Source organism: Epargyreus clarus, unplaced genomic scaffold (assembly GCF_041222505.1).
Source record: "Epargyreus clarus isolate Ecla_fem2 unplaced genomic scaffold, WU_Ecla_fem_2.2 ptg000008l, whole genome shotgun sequence".
Taxonomy (NCBI): Eukaryota; Metazoa; Arthropoda; class Insecta; order Lepidoptera; family Hesperiidae; genus Epargyreus; species Epargyreus clarus.
This window is the reverse complement of record NW_027332216.1, coordinates 871,540-891,916: the sequence shown is the minus strand read 5'-3', so window position 1 is coordinate 891,916 and position 20,377 is coordinate 871,540. Positions and strand designations below refer to the sequence as shown.

The 20,377-nt window shown below is 34.2% G+C and overlaps 1 protein-coding gene across 3 annotated transcripts in view; it reads left to right on the top strand.

The window, feature by feature from the left end:
* Window positions 1-20,377, top strand: part of LOC140744060 (monocarboxylate transporter 9) — a 48,880-nt gene that overhangs the window by 9,574 nt on the left and 18,929 nt on the right. For 2 of the 3 annotated variants that reach the window (XM_073075517.1, XM_073075516.1), the window contains exon 1: window positions 17,119-17,513. The exons of the other annotated variant lie outside the window; for it this stretch is intronic. The gene's annotated coding sequence lies outside the window, so the exon portion shown is untranslated. Of the gene's footprint in view, window positions 1-17,118; window positions 17,514-20,377 lie in introns of those variants that run through there. 3 annotated transcript variants of the gene reach the window in all.

Here is a 20,377-nt window from a genome sequence, read left to right as displayed (position 1 = left end):
ATAATTTAATTAAAATAATCTATCTTAAATGCATGTGTCGGACGGTTAAAGTGTAGCTTAGATAGTATAATAATTGTTGTCTAAGGAGCACAAGTTTTCTTAGTATAAAGAAGTAATCATGATAAAACGTATTGTTTTAATTTATATAATTATTGGTGTTTGTTGGGAAGGGTTCAACAGATTTTAATGGTGGTTTCAGTAATTATAGAAAAGTATTCAGGGTGATAATATTACAAAAACATTAGGTACAGTATTTAGGGTAACCTCTTAAAACGGAAGTATTATTTTTTTCATTGATAGACCTAGCGGTAAATCCTGATCGAAAGTATCTCATCAATCATATCAGTATCTCATCATCTTCGACGATAGACATGTGCAACACAGATCGCCGATGCATCGCCACCTTTGGAAGGGAGCTCTTTTTGCACATTTTTGAGATTCCGCGCCAAACTGCTAGTACGCTTTGAAGTTGTTGCGAGTAGGTGTAGTCATAGAATTTGCTATGGCGACGCGATTCATTTCTATATTCAGAGCGGACTAGCAGTTTTACCGGGACTATATCTAACAGAATATTTTACTCATGTTTAATAAAATTAGAAGTACCAGGTGACCATAAAGTGGCGGCACGTCTATCGGGTATGTGGGTCAGGCCGGCTATTTCTGGCGCAGATAAACCTGACGGAACTATCAGCAGGACATATTTGCTTGAACCTGGCGAGACGATAAAACCCTGCACATTGTCTCATATAGGGATATAGACGTGCCCGTTTCATTTCGGTCACGTTTGTTTTATTTTGTCTTATCCGCCGATTATATTACTATTGGGTCATTGTCTTAATAAAGTGGAATTGAATAAATTAAAATTTCATTATATTGATCCACATCGTTATACTTACAAATAAAAAAATAACCTGTTTCAACCGTGGTAACTCTTGACTAGAACTCATTAATTTTTATGTTGTTCGAGTCTGAATGCAACGTTGTTTCATTTACTAATGGAATTTCAACTGGGAGTTGAAGTGCTCTGGGGCTTCGTAATTTTGTAAGCCGCCAAATTACGCTATTATGAGGGCGTTTTTAAGTCTAGGTTGCAAAAAGTAGGTTAAGCCTTGGCTTTGAATGCTATTAGGGTTTTAATTATTCCACTTTTCTTAGTGCTGTAAAAGCCAGTGTCCGCTTTCAAAGTGCCTCATTAATTTAAAGGAGCTTTAAACCATAGTTCTGTCTTTGTGACGGTTTTTCTTTTTATTTGCCAAAATGTTTTCGGGCTTATTGTACTTTTGTTTGTGCTCTGTAATTTTTGACTTTTGCGGGGTAGACCTGTTAGGTAGGTTCAGAGGTTTTCAAGGTGCAAGGAACAAGGTGCCATATATTTATCACTTGCTTTAATGGTGAAGTAAGGAAGCATGAGAAAACCTTATAGCTAACCTACCTATAAATAAGAGTTATTTAAAAAAAGGTTGCCAATTATATAAAAAAAGTATAAAATAATTTAAAAAAAAGAATTAGAATTTGTACACGCGGTAGATTATGACCTAAATCCCTCTTACTCTGCAAAGGACCTTGTGTCCAGCATTGGCATAGTGATAGGTTAACGACGATTTTCTAGGTTAGTTCGTAAAAACAGATAGACAAACGAAGATTTTGGACGTTTTTTTAGAGTTCATAAGACCTAACAGAGTAGAAATAATAAGAAATAATTCCTAAATGAATTCACTTCCAAAAACAATTTCATTTTCTAACAAATGATCGAAAAAGGTCAAAACTTTAAGTGTACTAAGTACTCAAAACGATGTAATTACGATGATATGATGTGATGAAATGAATGTCGGTGGATTAAGAGCAGAGTAATTTAATTAACGTTTGCAACGTAATGGACTCTGAGCACGCTTTTATCTGTGACCTTTTTAATTAGCGTCTTTATTGCAAATCTCATGAGCATATTATTGAAGACAGTTATTTTCCCACGTGTATGTTTTGTAAAGTACTGCATTGCAGAACATAATTGTGATGATTTATAGTAAGCGTCCATACTTTGAATAATTGTTTTTTTTCTCGGTTCAGTGATCCTTGTAAGAAATGAAGAAAGAATGCTCTAGAAAATAATTCTCCAACTGTACAAACATTTATTCAGTTGGAATAAAATAGCAATAGCACTTTCTACTGCAACCGGCGGCAAGTGAAGTAGGTGCATAGAATATTAGTTTGGTTCTAAGTGTATTGGCAATTCCACGAATGATTTTTGTTTAATAAACACTATCTATCAAATCGCTGAACAAACATAAAAAAAATAGAAAAAGCATATATACGGTCGATTGAGTAACCTCCACCTTTTTTGAAGTCGGTTAAAAATGTTGGAGAATCGGTTGATAGTGGAAGTACATAAAAATATCATAAAGTTTTTGTATACCAATATTTTAATGAGAAGATGGCTATGGTCGTCCGTCAATACATTTTTTGGCTTAAAGTGTCCCTAGTTCATTGGTTGGCCCAAAGATATTACATACCTTCGTCAATATTTGTGAAATCCATAGAACCTGTTAATATTCAGCTTATTGGAATTTGCCCGTTTCAAAATTGGATTTTGTAGTCAGTTTCTTCTACCAAAACTATTTTCTGTGGAAGAACAACTAAATTCTTTTGTATAGTTGTAATGAGAGAAGGTCAGTAAGACTCGCTACAAATGGAATAATAAAGGCTGTTTTCAGCGAATGAGTTCTGGTTAAGATGGCCAGGTGCTTCAATCCCATTGTTGGGGTGTGCATTGTCTTCGCTGAAGTGGTTCTTGGCTCTTGTTTTATTATTTACCGTTGCATTGTGCGATGTGGATGGTTATTGTTTCTTACTGTTGGCTTTGTTAAGTTTTCTTTATAAGTTCAGTTGTATCTGCGTTAGTGGAACTATGTCAGTACGTGATTATTGATTTGCTTACACTTTTATTATACATATAAATCAATCGTCGTTCAAAGTTACCTTTTTTTGTTTACGAGGAAGAAACCTTCAAAAGGTACCCGACGCCATGGGAGTGACGCCGGGTTATGTGGGATTTTTACCGCACTAAAACCCCCCCGGTGGCCGTCCTCAGCGTTTGGTGGAGAACTCCGGCATCTCCAACGGAACGCAACCGGAGTCCTCCTAACGCGATGCCCTTCTATCGGGCTCTGCCCTGGGGTGAGCAATTTACGCTTCTCTCACATCCCCTGGTGATTTAACAGCGATATGCGACCATACAAACCGCAGTCCTTCCCGGGGTCGCTTGCTGGACAGTTTGAGCTCCCACTCTTGCCGCCCGCAACCCCGGAAGCCCCTTTTAGTCGCCTCTTACGACTTTCAGGAAGGGAATACCGTAGCCCTATTCTGGTCCCGGTACTACAGGGACACGTTCAAAGTTACCTAGTTCATAAAGGAAATAATATTTTATTTCTGATTTATTCTTTCGCAGATTTTGCAATAATTTTATCGCGAGCTAAATCTTGATCTTTCTATTGATTACTTTGTACTAAAACCGACATTAGATAATACCTATACCGCAGTTAAATAGTACCTATTACCGCAGTGTAACTATGATATAGATTCTATGTATGGCAGCCATTTTCCTCGACCATTATCGTGGCACAAATTAAACGCACGGCGTAATTGCATTCAGTGATATCATCAGCTTGTGTTGACTTTCCTCTGCACTTCTGTGTTGCAACATATTCCGCGGATAATTCGTCGAACATGGATGTTGGTAAATATTCAACACTACTAACAACCCTTGTTTCCTTCCAAAACTTAGTCGGAATCCCTTGTGTGACTCTATTTTATTCGTTTGCTCATTTGCCGCTTCATTCCATTACATAAATAAAAGTAGAATACATAGTAACAAAATGCAATATGACAGTTTCACGTTACATGCATCATGTGGTACACGGGTTGTATGCAATTACGTTTTGGTTTCTTGCTATGAATTTCAAGGGCTTCCCTAAGGGTTTCGTAACGTTAGTTGCGCATTTGTGTATTAATAAAACGTCTTACATGCACATTGTATAGGATATATATTGTACATTACGCTGATTGAGTTGTAGATTTAATTTTTGATTTCCGAAAAGGAAACTGGTTTCTGTGCATATTCTGTAGTGAAAAACGATTTTTGAACAGTCACAAAATAATTAAATTCGATTTCTGTGGTGTGTCTGGGTGTTTCATTGTGGGTGTAATTATGTGCATGTGTATTCATTATATACACAAGAAAAGGATTTCTTGTACTAGACTTAAGTCTGCGAAGTATTACTTCATCTAAATTTAATAAATACTTTTTATGCTTATTAGATTCGAAAGCATTCAACATTTTCGTTTCAAAAACGTCCAACCAATTTAGGTTAAATATTGCAGTGTTTAGTTTCGGGTCTAAAGCGAAATGGACTGTTCTGGTGACCTATATGGATAGTATGTGATTAATTTTAGCTCCAAAAGCCCCAGTCGCTTAGAATTTAGTCGAGATAACTAGGCTGCCTAAATAAGACTTATTCATGCTGCATTACTGCGATTATTTTTGTATCACCATTTACTGAGATGAAAGATGAGGTTCGACTGCTGAGGCGCTACAGCCGTACTGTCTGTCTGTCTTATAGTGGTGTTAGCGCTGCTGTGTTTTGGTTTGAATAGTATGATAAAGATGATATACCTATTCATTCGAAGTATATCCATTTATTTCTCAGGACTAGCAACACGTGTGTTGCCGACCTCAAGTAGGACTCACAACTATGTCGACTTCTGACTCGATTGTTACTTCTGCAATATAATATTGAAGTATGAAATTTCAATAAAGATAAAACATTGATTGGAGGTATTTTCCCTTAGATATATTTTCCTATCATTATCTTTATTACAAATAAAAGTATAGACGTGAAAGTTACTTATTTTTGTAATTTGCTTTTCTCTCCCAAAACGAATCTCTCCCGGATAATGAATTTATTTTGAAAAATCTTGCTAGAATCGAAGCGCTCGTTGATAAATGTTCTAACTCAGCTTAAAACCGAATATTGTACAAGATAATATTAACTTTGAGTACACTTAAGGAGTTAACCAAGCAAGTAAACTTTGTATAATCTTAAGGTCAATCAGTTATGTAAGTTTGCGGTGTGGGTTATTCAATACGCTTAAATATAGAGTTACGCGCATACCGTGGGTTGGCCTCAGTCGTTACGTACTTAAGTGGCCCACTTGAAGACAGTTCAGTAATTTAGGGAAAGTCCCTGATCAATTTGCTAATTTAATGTATTACGGTGTTTATCATTAGGCTTTGGCTGGGTTAAAAGGTAATGGATTAAATGTTAAACGATCGTTTTATTTTTCATTTTTCAGTAAGCAATATGCTTAAGAAGTCATTTTTCTGATGTCAAAGAAAGTTTTGAAATTTTGTGTATCGTATTATGTCAATCCAAAATTTGATATAAAGGAAAAAGATAGATGATATAAAAAATCTGTCTATCTGTTCCGAATTATCTTTCAATTTCAGTGTATGCTTCCAGAATTAACCAGTTTTAAAATGTTGTCCGTTGCTTGCCTTTTTTTTCGAGGGAAACCTTCAAAAGGTACCGACAACGTGGGAGCGACGCTGGGTTATGTAACCACATAACCCGGCGTTAAAAACCCTTTTACCGCATAAAAAAACCGTATAAAAAAACCTTTTTACCGCACTAAAACCCCCCGGTGGCCGTCCTCAGCGCTTGTTGGAGAACTCCGGGATCTTCGACGGAACACAACCAGAGTCCTCCAAGCGCGATGCCCGGATCGGGCTCTGCCCTGGGGGAGCGTCCGCTCCTCCCACAACATCTGGTGATTACGACGATATACAACCACACATACCGCCGTCCTTTCCGGGGTAGCTTACTGGACGGTTCGAACTACCACTCTTGCTGACCGCAATCCCGGAAGCCCCCTTTTAGTCGCTTCTTACGACATGCAGGGGATATTGTAGCCCTATTCTAGACCCGGAATTACAGGAACAGTCCGTTGCTTGCCTGTGTATGGACATATTTTTAGACACCTGTGAAGTATTAATAACGCTACTTTTATCCAAAGATACACTTTAGCCAAAAATATGGTTTGTGAAACACCGATTTTTTTTGTATTATTTCAAAGTATTATTTTGACACTAAAGTATAGTAAGATTCAGAAACCCTATACACTCAGATTGGAAAAGTACATCAATTTGTGTAACCTGTACTAATGTGTAAGATTTATTATGTAACGGTACACGGCTGTTTCTGTTTACGTAATAATTGTATTTGCGCCTATTTGTTGCGTTATAAGCCGTGCGTGTAGGCTCTGTAGCAAATAATGTAAAGCGTTCGACTAACCTTCTGGTTTTATTAGGTTTGTTAACTTTGTTAGTTTCAATTCAGCGTGCCTGTTCAGTAGAGGCGGCAAAAGAAATTCAATTTGACCCTTCTCTATATACCGACTACTACATATACTCGTACCTTCAAACAAGCCTACATTTTCTTCTCTGAAACGGCTTAGGTGGTTGTGGAACAGATCTATTTTTTTTTAACATTCCGTTTTTTTGTATGATACAAAACATAATATAGGTAATCCCTTATTTAAGTCTCTCAGAAATTCTTAATTGAATCTGATAGTAGTTTTTAATATTTCCTAATAAAAAACGTTAGCTAAGGGAGCAACACGAGCTGAACTTATTTCAGACCACACATTCTTATTGTTTCATCGATAATTTTTATATATTTTTTTTACACAGCATTTGTTGAATGACCTGTTTTCTGATAATATGGACACAAAAAGTCTTGTCTTGTCAACCAAAGCAAATATTAACCCAGATAACTATAACTGTAAAATACAAACGAGATATGGTATTCAAGCTTATAATTTTTGATGTATAAACAGGGAAAATTGACTGAAACGTTAGGCGTTATGAATATTTTGATCTCACCAGATTTTAAGATAAACGTAATCTGAAATATGTCTGGAAACTGCCTTTTACCAGCGGGGATTTCGTTAATGGATTCTAATAAGCGTTTTATGAATTTACTCAAATTTTCTTTAATAAAGATCTAACAATATCTATCTAAGCTTAGAATACTTGTATTATGTGTACGCGAATAAAAGGATCTTTTGATCCCTCTTTTATGAAAATATTTAATTTTTAAGCACAAAAGGTAACGAAAAGTATTTGCCTTAACATTGATGAATAGGATAAATAAGATTAAATGAAATCTCTTACTACGTTTGGAAATGATTGTCCGAAACAATACTATATGAGGATTAACAATTTGGCAAACAAACGGTCTGATGATGAGTCTCGTCTAAATTGGTTCTCAAAAGTGTTACTAGACTTAATGCATAAGCTATATTATAAAGCTAGAAATACTATCAGACAGTAGTGCATTGCAACAAACAGAAAAAATCTGTAATCTGTAGAATTATGAAATGTTCGGTATTTTCAGCTAAGCTCCAAACGGGAAGTTGGAGACAAGTAATCTATTAAGCAGCCTAACGACCGTGAAGAGTGATGGAAGTTTTCAATTTCCGATATTGCGATACTTTCAGAACTGGTTATTTAGCTGGAAACATTTATGTTTACAAGCTTAAAAACTTGCCTTGTTAGTTCGTACGTATGTGGGGTTAAATCCCAACCCATTCAGCTGAAATGTATACAAGTTTGATTACAGATTTAAGCATCAAATGAAAGGTTTTCTGAGAAGTACGATACGAAAAACAAAACAAAAGTATTTAAATAGTTTGTGAATTAAATTAAATAGTGTTGTTGTTTATTAAATAGTGTTTTTTATTGGTTTTATTACTTTTATTTATTTTCTTAATATTCCAAAAAAACAATAACTTAACGGACCAGTAGCACTACCATGAGTTTACAAAAGTATTACTCGCTAGCGACTGCGTAAAATAAATGTATGAAAAATTGTACAGCGCCTCTGGTGGTTACTCGTAGAACTAAAATCCGTAGTGGCGTAACTCGATACGTAAAAAACCTATCGAAATCAAATCGCTAGCGAATGTCATTATGATCTATTGCCATACAAATTGACAGACGTTGTCAAGAAATACCGTAACGATGGTAGTTATGTTATTCACTAGCAAAATGACAATAGTTTTCTATTTACAATTTCTATAGTGGCGTTTCTATGCCAACTCATGGTAGTGCTACTGTGCTATTATATTTATTCGGTTGGTATTTTTATACAAAAGGCAAAGGAGGAAGGGATGAAAACTCTGGCAGATTTTTGTATTGGTATTTGGTACACGATATCTACGCAAATTGTTATCTGATTATAATGATTTTGTTGCATAAACGGAGAATGTTTTCATTAAAATGTGACGAAAACCTCAGGATTGGAAAATTAGAGAGTGCACATAGCAGCGTGAAGAGAAGCGATCGAAGTTTCAATTAATTTTATCATACAGCTTTGGGGAATTTATTACCAGGGCGGAACCAAACTTTAATGAGTTTTATCAAGTTTATATAGCCATAAAATTATGTGACAGTGTGTACAGAGATTTATTAGAATTTATTAAACTTACGAAAATATTAAAAGTACGAGACAAGAAATTATAAGAAGTTTCAAATGGATCAGAAGCAGCGAAGATTTTACTGGAAAAGATTTCGCCATTATTTCTTGTTCACACGCAATAATATTACACCCTACTATCGTTACACTAGCTATTGTAGCTATACGTAAACTAAACGACGTAGCAACTGAGATTGCAGTCACCCGAGGCGGTAACGTCGACCCTCGGAATTGCAATTGCTTCAAATTGATTTTGATGAGACTTGAATTACGTTGCAAGTTCGTTGTCATGTCGTAAGATACTCATTTTGGCATTACTCATATAATAATATATATATTTACTCAAACCATAATTTTATTATCTTGTAACAATTTATTGTTCAGGTATAAAAACGAAGGATCATTATTCCGCTTTGTTCCAGTTACAAGCGGTGGAACTGCAGTTTTCCAATAAAACTATGACGGATATTGTCGAGCGGAATCGGAATCGATAGTAAATACATTTTCCGAAGAAAACTGGTTTCAATTCATAATAAATGAGTCTTTAATTACAGTTCGATTGTAAGGCCAATGGCTGCTTTTTATTGCGCTGTCAGTTCTTTGTTATGCTTCTTTTCTACAAATGCTTCTTTTGTACAGATATTTTATTCCATGGCTTAAGAAAACATTTTGTGAAAAGTAATTTCTTGATAATGTAATATCAGAAATACACATGGGCTACAGCAGCAAAAGGGGAAACTTGTTTCATAATCGTAAGTTTGTTTCTTTCTTAAATTATAACATATGAGGTTTTATAAAATTCATTCAAGGATACGATTAACCATTCTTTGCAATTTAGTCATGTAAATCCATTTGTGTTCTGCATTCCGCATAGCATGAGAAATGTAGATCACTATTTATCACTCTGGCCAATTTGGACATGTTAGATTGGTATATTGCACATATTTTTGATACTATGAAGCTCAAGACCATTTTGAATTTTAATGGGACGCCGAATTTAGTTTTGCTACCAAGTTATTGTAATAGATAATCTGCCTAAATTATTCAGTATCTTCTATTTTTGCATAAACATTATATTAAACATTATTCTTATTGAATGTTAACTTTCAAAAATTGCAAAGTCTATAGTATTCTATTGTACTTTCATACCCACTACGTCAATAGTAGTTCGTACAACTCGAAGGTAATCCGCACAAAGCAATGGTATTATACGGATACTATCCAAGCGTGGCGGGTTCGTTAAAATGGAATTGTTCGCTCTTTTCGTTCCAACTGATGAGAACTACGCTTTTGTTTTGCTCTTTTATCCACCGAGAATTCAGGATCAGCTTCCAGCTGAGTTGCTTTCCAATGATTTCGACTTGTACCTCTTTCATATTTTCTGTTGTAGGTTTTTTAATATTTACACCTAGTTTAATCATCCTATTCATAAGTCATGGTAATGGAAGCAATTTAAGTTTTATACTTGTAAAGTTGTGTTGTTGATTATACATATATAAAAATGATTTTAGTTGGATTGAAGATTAAGAATTGATGTTTAAATTAATAGTTTTTATGATTATTAACATTAATTATGAAATCGAAAGGAATTATAAATTTTAAAGAACCTGAAGGTCTGTCCCATATCACAATTATTTTGTTCTTTAAATACCATAAAAATTACCATGATCATTAAGGGTCAAGGACAAAAACCACGCTCACTTTTTAAGGTCGATAAATTAATAATAAATGTTCAAAAAAGGAGATGTTAACAATAACGAAACAGATGTAGTTAAACCAACAAGGAAATATAATCAGTACTTAGGAAACTAAACAAGTTTCGGCTTCCGAAAATCAATTTGGCAAACATTCAGTAGCTACATAACAAAGCATTACCTTCGTGTTTTCTCAGAAACGGGGTGGAGAAATCGATTCGGTCGTAAAATACAGACCCCACGAATGTATACTTTCCATAATATCTTTTCGATTCGGCAATCTTTAAAGCTATATAAAATTCTAAGCCATTAATTTTATTTAAGGTACTGTTTATTTGTTCGCCTTCTCATAGTTTATTCAATACATACTTCGAATGTAAGTACAGGAGTTCTAATGCAACCTGTATTAACAAATTATAAGCTTATACTATAAAGATTTATTGTCTCAATTGAAAAGGAATTAATTTAAAACAGCACACAATCAGTAATAAAAATATAGGATTTTTATGCATTCTACGTATCATCACAATGCTGATGAGTAAATAAATGTAACACGTGTATGATAAGGATTGTACATGAAACTCATATATATTTTACGACTAGATGATAGTGTAGGTAGTAGTAACAGTTGAATGTATAATAAAACAATGAACCTAAAAAAACTGGCATGAATAGGTCCATCAAATATAATGTCCCTGCAACCTTTATGCTTTGATCGGCAGACCGTGAAGCTAGACAAAGCGGTGGATGGCGTGAATGTATCTACTACAGGGGGGCTAGCCAAGTTGACATTCTACAGTCGCTTGCGCTGTAGAAACGCTATAGAAACGCTAAAATGTATGAAATTATCAATGATCACGTGATCAAAATAGCGAAGTAGAAAAGTCGTAGCCAAGTTACACGATAGAATAGAACGCTAGCGATTCTACAATGCTCATGTCATTGCTTTTATCCATACAAATGACAACCTTTGACAACCTTTTGACAACCTTTTGAATTTTTTGTCATATTTGGTAGTGAAGCGTATTCTAAGATAAATGTCATAGTGAGCGATCGCGCCGACCCTGTAGAAAACGTAAACGCTAATAAAATGGCGGATTCTGTATCAACTGTTTGTCACTTCACTACGCGCTATCACTGCATTATAGACTTTAATTACTTTTGATCATTTGAAAATGTACACTTTAAATGTGTTGAAATTTGAATATGGCTCTCTATAACTAGGGTACCCTAAAATATTATAGAAATTAATTACACAGTCGTTTTTCTATTTTAAATTAATAGGAGCATATAATAAATATAATAGATAGATACGATAGAACTTAGAGTTATTCCAGTGTTTAAATAAAAATATTGTATCAGTTTTAACTGTTTTATTGCATCATTATTAATGTTTCTCATATTAGCTTTACTTGTAACTAAACCATTTATTTACACCTTAAAAGAAAATATAATATTAATATGTGTATCCTTTTTTTCATTATTATCTCCTGTTTCCTAGCAATCTCCCTGTCTAGGCATAAATCTGGTGGTTATGAGGTTTCATTTGTTGGCATGGCATGTATGGTATACACCCAGTGGCATTTTCATTTATTATAATTGCGTCCTTGGAATCCGCTCCTACGATGGAAGAAGATCCTGAGTAGCTCACCTTTTGATGAGCTTTAAAGTGCGGGTGGATTTCATAAGTTTACTAGCAAGTTCATTGAAGTGTCTTTATATGTACGAGTATATGATTTTAGTTTATTTGTCACTTTCTCTCTCACTGTTGTCTCTGTGGCATCAGCTATCATGCGAAGCATTTTCGATTGGAAGCGCTGTATGATGTCCAAGTTTGAGTTGGATGCGGTTCCCCGAAGTTCGGATCCATATGACCATATCGGTTTTAGTATGGATTTGTAGTGGACAAGTTTATTGCTGAGAGACGAGCATTCGTGCCATGAGCCAGTAAATCTTTACAAGTTGGACGTCCAGATATTTTCTTTTGGTTATACGTATCCTAAGTTGAAGTAGGTAATTTTATACAAAATACATGCAATCGCTGTTACTGTCATTAGTAATATCGCTATGAACAATTTGTATACTCTTTGTAAACAATCACTAATCACCATAGTTACCGTCCATAAACACATTATTAAGTTTAGTTTTTGCAAATAATTTTAAATAATAAAATACATGTGCTATAAAATATGGTATATTTTTTTATTGATATATTGATGATATATTGTAATATTACTATTAAATAATTAATCATTATCATGTAGCTATTTTGGCTGGTGTAGAAACCAGACGATATTGTATTTGACGCCTAATTGATGTAAATGTGATAGCTAACCATAGACTTATCATATATGTAGAATAACATTAGCTAACGAATAGAATAGAAAACGAATAGAATGCAAAGTTTGTAACATGGCTAGCCCCCCAGATCTACTAGTCGATGGCGCATTTGCTCGTTGACTATAGCTAGAAAATTCTCATCTAGCCAACATTAGATCGCTCCGTTTAACAGCGGTTACACTTGATTAAATTCTATTGTTTTATTGTGTTTTCTTAGCTTGGAATGGGCTGTTGATTATTTCTCCTAATATGCCGGGTTTACACTTACGAACGATAATTTAAGTTTGTGTTTGAATGTCTTTTGTTTACTTGTTAACAGTTTATTAACTAAATAACTAGACAATAATGAGCTATTTTCCGTTTTTATAACGACTATTTACATGAAATCGTTTTAAGTGGTTTTGTAAATTTTGTAAACACCCTCGCGTAACAAAATGGTCATTACGTGCGCTTAATGAATGGTCATCGTCATTATCTTCACTTATCGCCACTTAATATCTCGAATAAAAACATTTAGTAACATGACTAGATTATAGGGTTCGTTGCTCTAAAATAGCATCTCGTCTGCCACATTTACATGAAATATGCAAATCTTCCGCTATAAAACCATTGTTTAATGCTCCACAAGTTTTCACGCCCCAAGTAATGTTCATTTTATGTCAACAAAAGGTTTGGCAAAGAAATAGGGGGATACCCTTATTTTATACCGTATGGTCTATTAAGGTATCAATTTATGCTTACTGTTGAGTTGATTACTTTATCACCGATTGCTTAGCTATAATTGATACTTTTTGATATCTATCTTGATTGAAGTATCTATTGTATTGGTATTAGTAAGTAGGTACCTACTTATCAAAAGTACGTTTTATATAAATAATCATATCCTGCAGGAATTATTATATTGTCTGTTCATCCGGGCTCTCATATTGAAAATTGTATAATGGGCATAGACGGTGTTTGAAAAATTTAAGATCCTTTAAAATTAAGTGTAATGATAATTTTGTAATTATAACTTAACTCCATATAATATATCTATGCACACGCAGATAGAATCATGAACGGAAGCATTTAAAATAAATCATCGAAATATGTCTAGAGACTGTTGCACATTTTATATATTTATACCAGTACCTGTTGATGCTAGTCGCGACGTCTGCACTCTGCCAGCCAGATGTTCTAGACAGCGGATGATTTATTGCACTTCTCGCAGATTATTTGCCACCTACAATTTTCATTCCGTCGAAAATTTGGCGACTGTAGATCGACTTTAATATTTCTTGAAGATTTGGCAGCATTTTGAGCCTTTGATCTATTAAAGGAAAGATGATCCGATATTTGTTGCAAGTTAACCTAAACTCATCAACGTCTACTAATTTTTGGTTTGTTTAAAAGCCGGAGATTATTTCATCAAGATTCTATCAATATACCAAATTTCATTTCTAAAGCGTGGATGTGGAAGTTAACATCTTCATTTACATGAAACTGTTCCGTATTTGTTTTCAATATGCAAGTAAATAGGAACAATCGCTCTTTTATTTCAGAAGGTATTAAAATTCAGCATGAATTCTAGACAATAGACAAACGGGGTATTAAAACAAAGAGAGTTTTGACGCGTTACTGGTATCGTAGTCCATTTTTTTCCATTTAGAACCTTTAGATTGCTGTGTCTTTTATTGTTGTTGTTTTACCTTTGATAATTGCGTGCTTTATCTGGAGTTCTTATATTGCTTATTATATGACGCTCTTTGTTTTAATTGGTTTGATAGGGTTTAATCTGTAGGGCTTTATCGGGTGTTATGTTGTTATGTTTTACGTAGCGCATGTCTTTCGCGGAATATTTGTAAAAATACTATGTTGTTTATTTATGTCCTAAACTTTATGATGAATTTATATAGTTGTATAAAGAATAGACTAGGTAATCATTAACATATATAAGCTATATACATATTAAGGTATTATATGGAACTACATGAAATGCAATAACTCTTAAAATTTTACGTTATTGCAACGAATTCGCTCCTCAAAATTATGTTGTGCTTGCCTTTGACGTAGAAAGTTGGCATGCGGTCCAGGTATTTTCGTCTAAAAAAATAAAACGGCTAAATAAACGTAACTCTAAATTCTTGTACACGTGGCTAAATTGAATAAAACTGAAATGTTGTAGTTTACTAATATATTATCATTTTGGAAAATTTCTGTCCCTAAATATTTGTTTACAAACTATTTGCTGTAGGATAAGTTTCAAAGCCGGGCTGTTCTAACAATAGTGTCGTTTATACTATTTTCAAAGTGGGGCAAGCTCAAGTGATGTAAGCTTCTGACGTTACCGTCACCGCTGCTGGGTTTGTCATAAGATTATAGTAATAATTAGATTTGTTTGCTCGTAAATTACTGACGGTTCCTTCATCAGAATGTTAATTATGTTCGAAACAGCTTTGAAGACGAAGAGATGAAATTATTATTTTATATATGTATATCAATTATTATTGAAATACTTAACATATTTTGCTGGCTTTAAACAAATGTTCAAATGTACCTAATAGTGATTGGATAGGAACACATATAATGATGTCTTATTACTGAAGTACAATTTATAGGTGCTGGACCCTTTGTGGTAGGTAGTCTAATCCGTTCTGGTTTTAAATGTGTGTTATGGGATGTCTCCCAAGTTATCCAAGATGTTACAACTTAGTTAAGTGCTTACGGGTAGTATCTGTGGCCTTTCTCAGATAGGAGGGTAGGACGATAGACAGGCGGGAATAGCCACTTACCATGATGGATTGCTTGCTCGTTTGCTAATTCTACTCGTATATTATAAAAAAAGAAGTATGATTATAATTAGAAAGTCAAACGCTGGGAGACTAATAAAACTTAAATTAAGTAATACATACCTCATGAGGGTGCACAATTAAGTAAAGAAAAGCTTTATTACACAGACGCGAGGTTTAATTAAGTCAATTCGGTCCTAAGTACTACATTATGTCGGAAGCCGGCTTTATCTTCGTTGGAGACATTTATCTTCTCAATGTGTGCCGGTTACAGACCTTCCGTATCATTCGGTTCACTTCGTGTCGCCCTCGGTACGAGTTGATACGGACGATTCTGTGATTTTGTAACTTCAGACACTTTGATAATATTAGAATACCTTATCAGATTCTGAATGCCTAAGTACTTGCTGTAAAATTGTATTTTCTTCTTTATTTCTTTATGAAACGCTTGTAATCTGTTTTGGTCTGTAGGGTAAATATGTATTCAATGTTTCATTATAAGCTTCGAAAAGTTTCTCATAGCGAGTACATGTGGCAACCTCAGGTAAAAATATAAACTTATCTAGGGCTGATTACTGATGTGCATTGCCGGGGGTAGCTGGTAACCATCAGGGTTACTGCTCGTTTGCTACTGTAATATTATAAAAAAAGTTTGGAAAATCCAAAAGTGCACGACTCATAATGCTCATTTAATTATGAAATATAAAAAAAAAAAAACAAAAAAAAACTTAAGTCGTTCAAAATTAATTGCCGAAAAAACAGCTGTAGTAGGAAGAAGGTACTGCACAAGCGCCCCTGGTGGAATAAATGTACATAATATACAGTCTTGTAGTTTTCGTTTTTTATTAATTGCAATTAAACGACACTGAATTAATTAATCATTCGCATTCAGTGACCTACAATCGTCGATTAGAATTAAAAAAAATAAAATAAATCAAATGATGGATTTTTTCACAAGTTACAGTGTTTTCAGGTTTCACACATGACGGACAGGAAAATTTTTTGACCTATTTTGGTGTTTTTTCCAATTCTATTGCAGTAAATCAATTTTTAAAAAGTATGGAATTAATTTCCATTAAATTATCTCGACAATAGTATGCAAAATATCTTGATTCCGTGAACTATCAAGGCTATAATAATAAAAATAGCCGCCAAAATGAAGCGAAAAAAATTTTTCGATCGTAAAGCACTCTCTGATGCTTCGCATCATGAGTCGTGCAAAACAGTTGAATGAAGATCACTTATATTGAATTGAGCTTATGCATCTACATATGCATTAGCCCTCATCAACCTCAAGTCTAATGCGGGGCGTAAGTGGTGGCCGCAGTGGATTTCACAGGAAGACACTTTTGCCTCTATCCTGGATGTCATTTGTTAGTCGCTTCCCATAACAATCATGGAAAAAGAGGGCTGATTAAATATCATAACGTGCGCTTTTTCAGGCATAGGCACACTTTACTACTTGATGAGCTTACACTTAGTCTTTAGTAGTTTTAGTTAATTTTAAATGATTAGTTAGTGTTAAATTAAATTTAATTCTAACAGATTTTGTGAGCTGTAACAATTTTCGTCATCATTCTAATTCATTTCTTCTGAAGACATTGTAACAGCGGACCATCTTCTCGGTACAAGATCTAGTGAGCTATCCGACCGAGTAGTGCGATTTATTTGTCGTTGACATTTGCCCCGCCACTTACTGTATCCCTCTGACTTGCCAGTAATCGCCATTCAGTGACAAATACGTAATTTAGTATCGTATTGACCGAGGACGCTTCAATAGATAATCTTTTATCTGACTATTAAATAATGAGGCATCGGCCGCGCGACCCGTCGGTCACTTCTCCTCGCGCTAGTGTGCTGTCAGTCGCGTTCTTCGCCATATCTCACTTCCTTCATGTTGGACGAGTGCCATTAAAATTTAACTCACATTTCCTAAAATGTGACATTCACATGACTAAATATTTGAAGATGAGGCGATTGTGGAATGTTCGTGAAGATTCCGATTTTTACTGATAAAGTGAAAAGTGCCAACTTTAATGGTTAAATTCCAAAGTGACAAATTACCAAATGGTCTTGTGTTTACAAATTAAAATAAGTGTTAAAAATGCTTTAAATTTTGCTGTGTTCTAAGTTTTGGCAAGCCGGCGATCAACACGAGGCGTGCCAAGATGCTACAAATAAAGGTGATTGTTGATGTTTTGTATTTATTGTTGGAATCAGAGCATGTTTTTATCAACAAACGGTAACTGTCTGTTTACGGTACGGTATGTGGTAGTAATTACATTGTATCCCTACATGGAACTCTTTGCTTTGATATTGAAGACCTCCAGCCGTCTGATGTTTGGAAACATTTAATATTTCACGCAATATTCCCCTTGTTTAATATTCGAAGAAGTTTACATCAAACATTGTTCCCGTGCCGTCGGTTTTAGCCTTAGTTCAAACAATAGGTAGATAATTTAGACGAGAGCAAACATATTATGTTACTGCTGAAGTTATTGCTTTATTCTTGTTGACTTTAGTTACTTTGAGAATGTTGAGATTTCTTTTTGCGTTGATTTTTTGTTACAAAGTAAATATAATAGTTACGTAGTCTATATTTACATTCAGTGCTAAACGTTTTGTTTAATGTCTCGTATTATGCTTAACAAAGTGTGTACATCTTCATTACTTTGTTAATCAGTATTGTGATATTAAATTCTATATATATCAAGTTTAGTTTAGAAATATATTATTTAAGATAAATTGTAGGTATCTAGATTTTTTCTATTTACTATAATTGATTATTGCTGTTTGCGTTTCGTATCAACTTTCACCTCAAATGACCGTTTTATCTTCTTTCTGTCTGTTTCGAACTTTATTCCGTTATTATTTATTCACTAGCTATTTATCAAGAGAGATTTATCTCCAAGACCGACTATTCATATTTTTCAAGCTTTGTTTTGATATTTGTCCTTCAATCATAAGACAATGCGTTTTAATATTTATTCTGTGTAGGTTGTGATTACTTTTTATATTAAAATTGCAAGACGTGCTACTTCTAATATCTGATCAGCAATTTCTAAAATTATCATTATTATGTAACTTCATCGTGTTTCCACGTTTGAATCAACCCTATAAGGAAAATGAAACTTGCGCGTGTAGTTTTGTGTATATAAATATTATGGTTTGTTTATAGTTCTCTGGCTCTGGTTTATTACATCGCGTATAAGTTTTAATTACTTATTATATTATCTGAAAAGTAATATATTTAATTGCCGTGAATAAAGCAAATACGGTACCTGATTCAGTAGTCTGCAATCGTTGCTACAAGATTAAAATACTTTATCTTATCAAAGTGAGGCAATACCTTCCCGATTCCATTTAAAAGTAGGTGAAGGTCGGTAGACGACATGGGAAGTGACAAGGGTTTAAAAATCGTAATGAATCCAGTTTTTCACTCGTACAAGAAGCATTTTATAAAATGTTTATAAAATCAAAGAAGTAGTGTGAATTTGTCACCAATAGATATATATGTTATGTGAGACTCATACAAACACCAAATCTTGTAGACACACGTAGCACTTGTTGCAGGTGAGTACATATTCAGACGGTTGTCATGAATATCCAAGAAACAATTTATAATTTAGTCAGTAAAGATAAACCGTATATGTCAATAAGCTTTATAAAGCGACTTTTGTGATATGATACCGTAATAATTCAATGTAGTTCTTCATTTGACATATACATATATAGTAGTTTATCAATAGTCAAAAACACATGTTTACGATGTGTATTGTGGCTGCTTTAACTACTAAAGTAAATCTTACTCAGCAGTAATTAATAAAGTAATTTTAAATTACATAGTGTTAAATATTTAAGGAAACATTCGAACTACTAAAATGTGGAAATATTTTTGTAAAGATAAATAGAAGATCCAGGAAAGTTTTTCTTATCTTAGACCTATTATATACCCATTTTTGAGAAAGACTAGACTGGGATCCTGGAGTCTTTAAGTGACTTCAGATCCAAAAACATATTTAGATTTTCATACGTCGTCTCATTTCGACTGGTCCAATTGTAAATGACGCCTTCGCCCCGCCCCGGTGATAAGCACCCCACAATCGGTCCGTGACCCGAAGTTATTTATTCTACAGCTCTATTAATATCAATTATCGGAAATTATTTACAAGTTTTCATAGTGATAAGTCAATACGTTGGAGTAAACGGACTTGATGCTATTTTGGCTAATGCTCAACGATTTAGTTGTAGTATGGTAGTCAGTACATGTAGGGCCGAATTTGAAGGTCAGAAGGCCCTAGGGCTACGAAGGTGCGCAGGGTCATATTATTAATAATATGACCCTGCGCACCTTCGTAGCCCGTAGCCCTTCGGAGCCATTAAAGGGCTGACAATTCTGTCAGCCGTTTAATGGCTGTCATGGTGTAATTTACGTGGAATAATGCCGACACGCGCAGTTAAGACATGAAATCGAAGAAAAAGTGTGAAGAAATATCGTTTCATTCGTAAATGATCTAAAAATAATTAATAAAACCTATAACACAAAAAATCTACTACTCAAACGAAAATTTATACGTAATAAATAAGTTGGAAAAGAGGATTGCCTAAAAACGGCTGGAAAGAGGGTTTAAAAGTTTTATAAAATGTTTTCCACGGATTCAATTTTTTTCAATTTTCACTTAAACTTTTTATCGAAAAATATAAGTTTCTTGATTTAAATCTGCTGAAAGTTTTAGAATTTTCATCAATATAGAAAGTTTAAAAGACGTTTGCAAGATAGACTTTCTAGTCAGCTTTACACAGTTAACTGAAATGAAAAGCTTTTGATGATTTTTTTTCTTTGCAACGCAAATGTGCGTTTATGTCTAAAATTATTAAGTGGGATTGTGGTTCGCTTTTCTAGAATAATGTTGACATAAAATGTGGCTAGCTTAAAATTTAACTTTGTCATTAGGAGCTTTCAGGCCCCTTTGCCCTACGAGTGTATTATCTTCGTTAACCCTAAACATACATATCTACATTACATATAATAAAACACTCGTTGAAT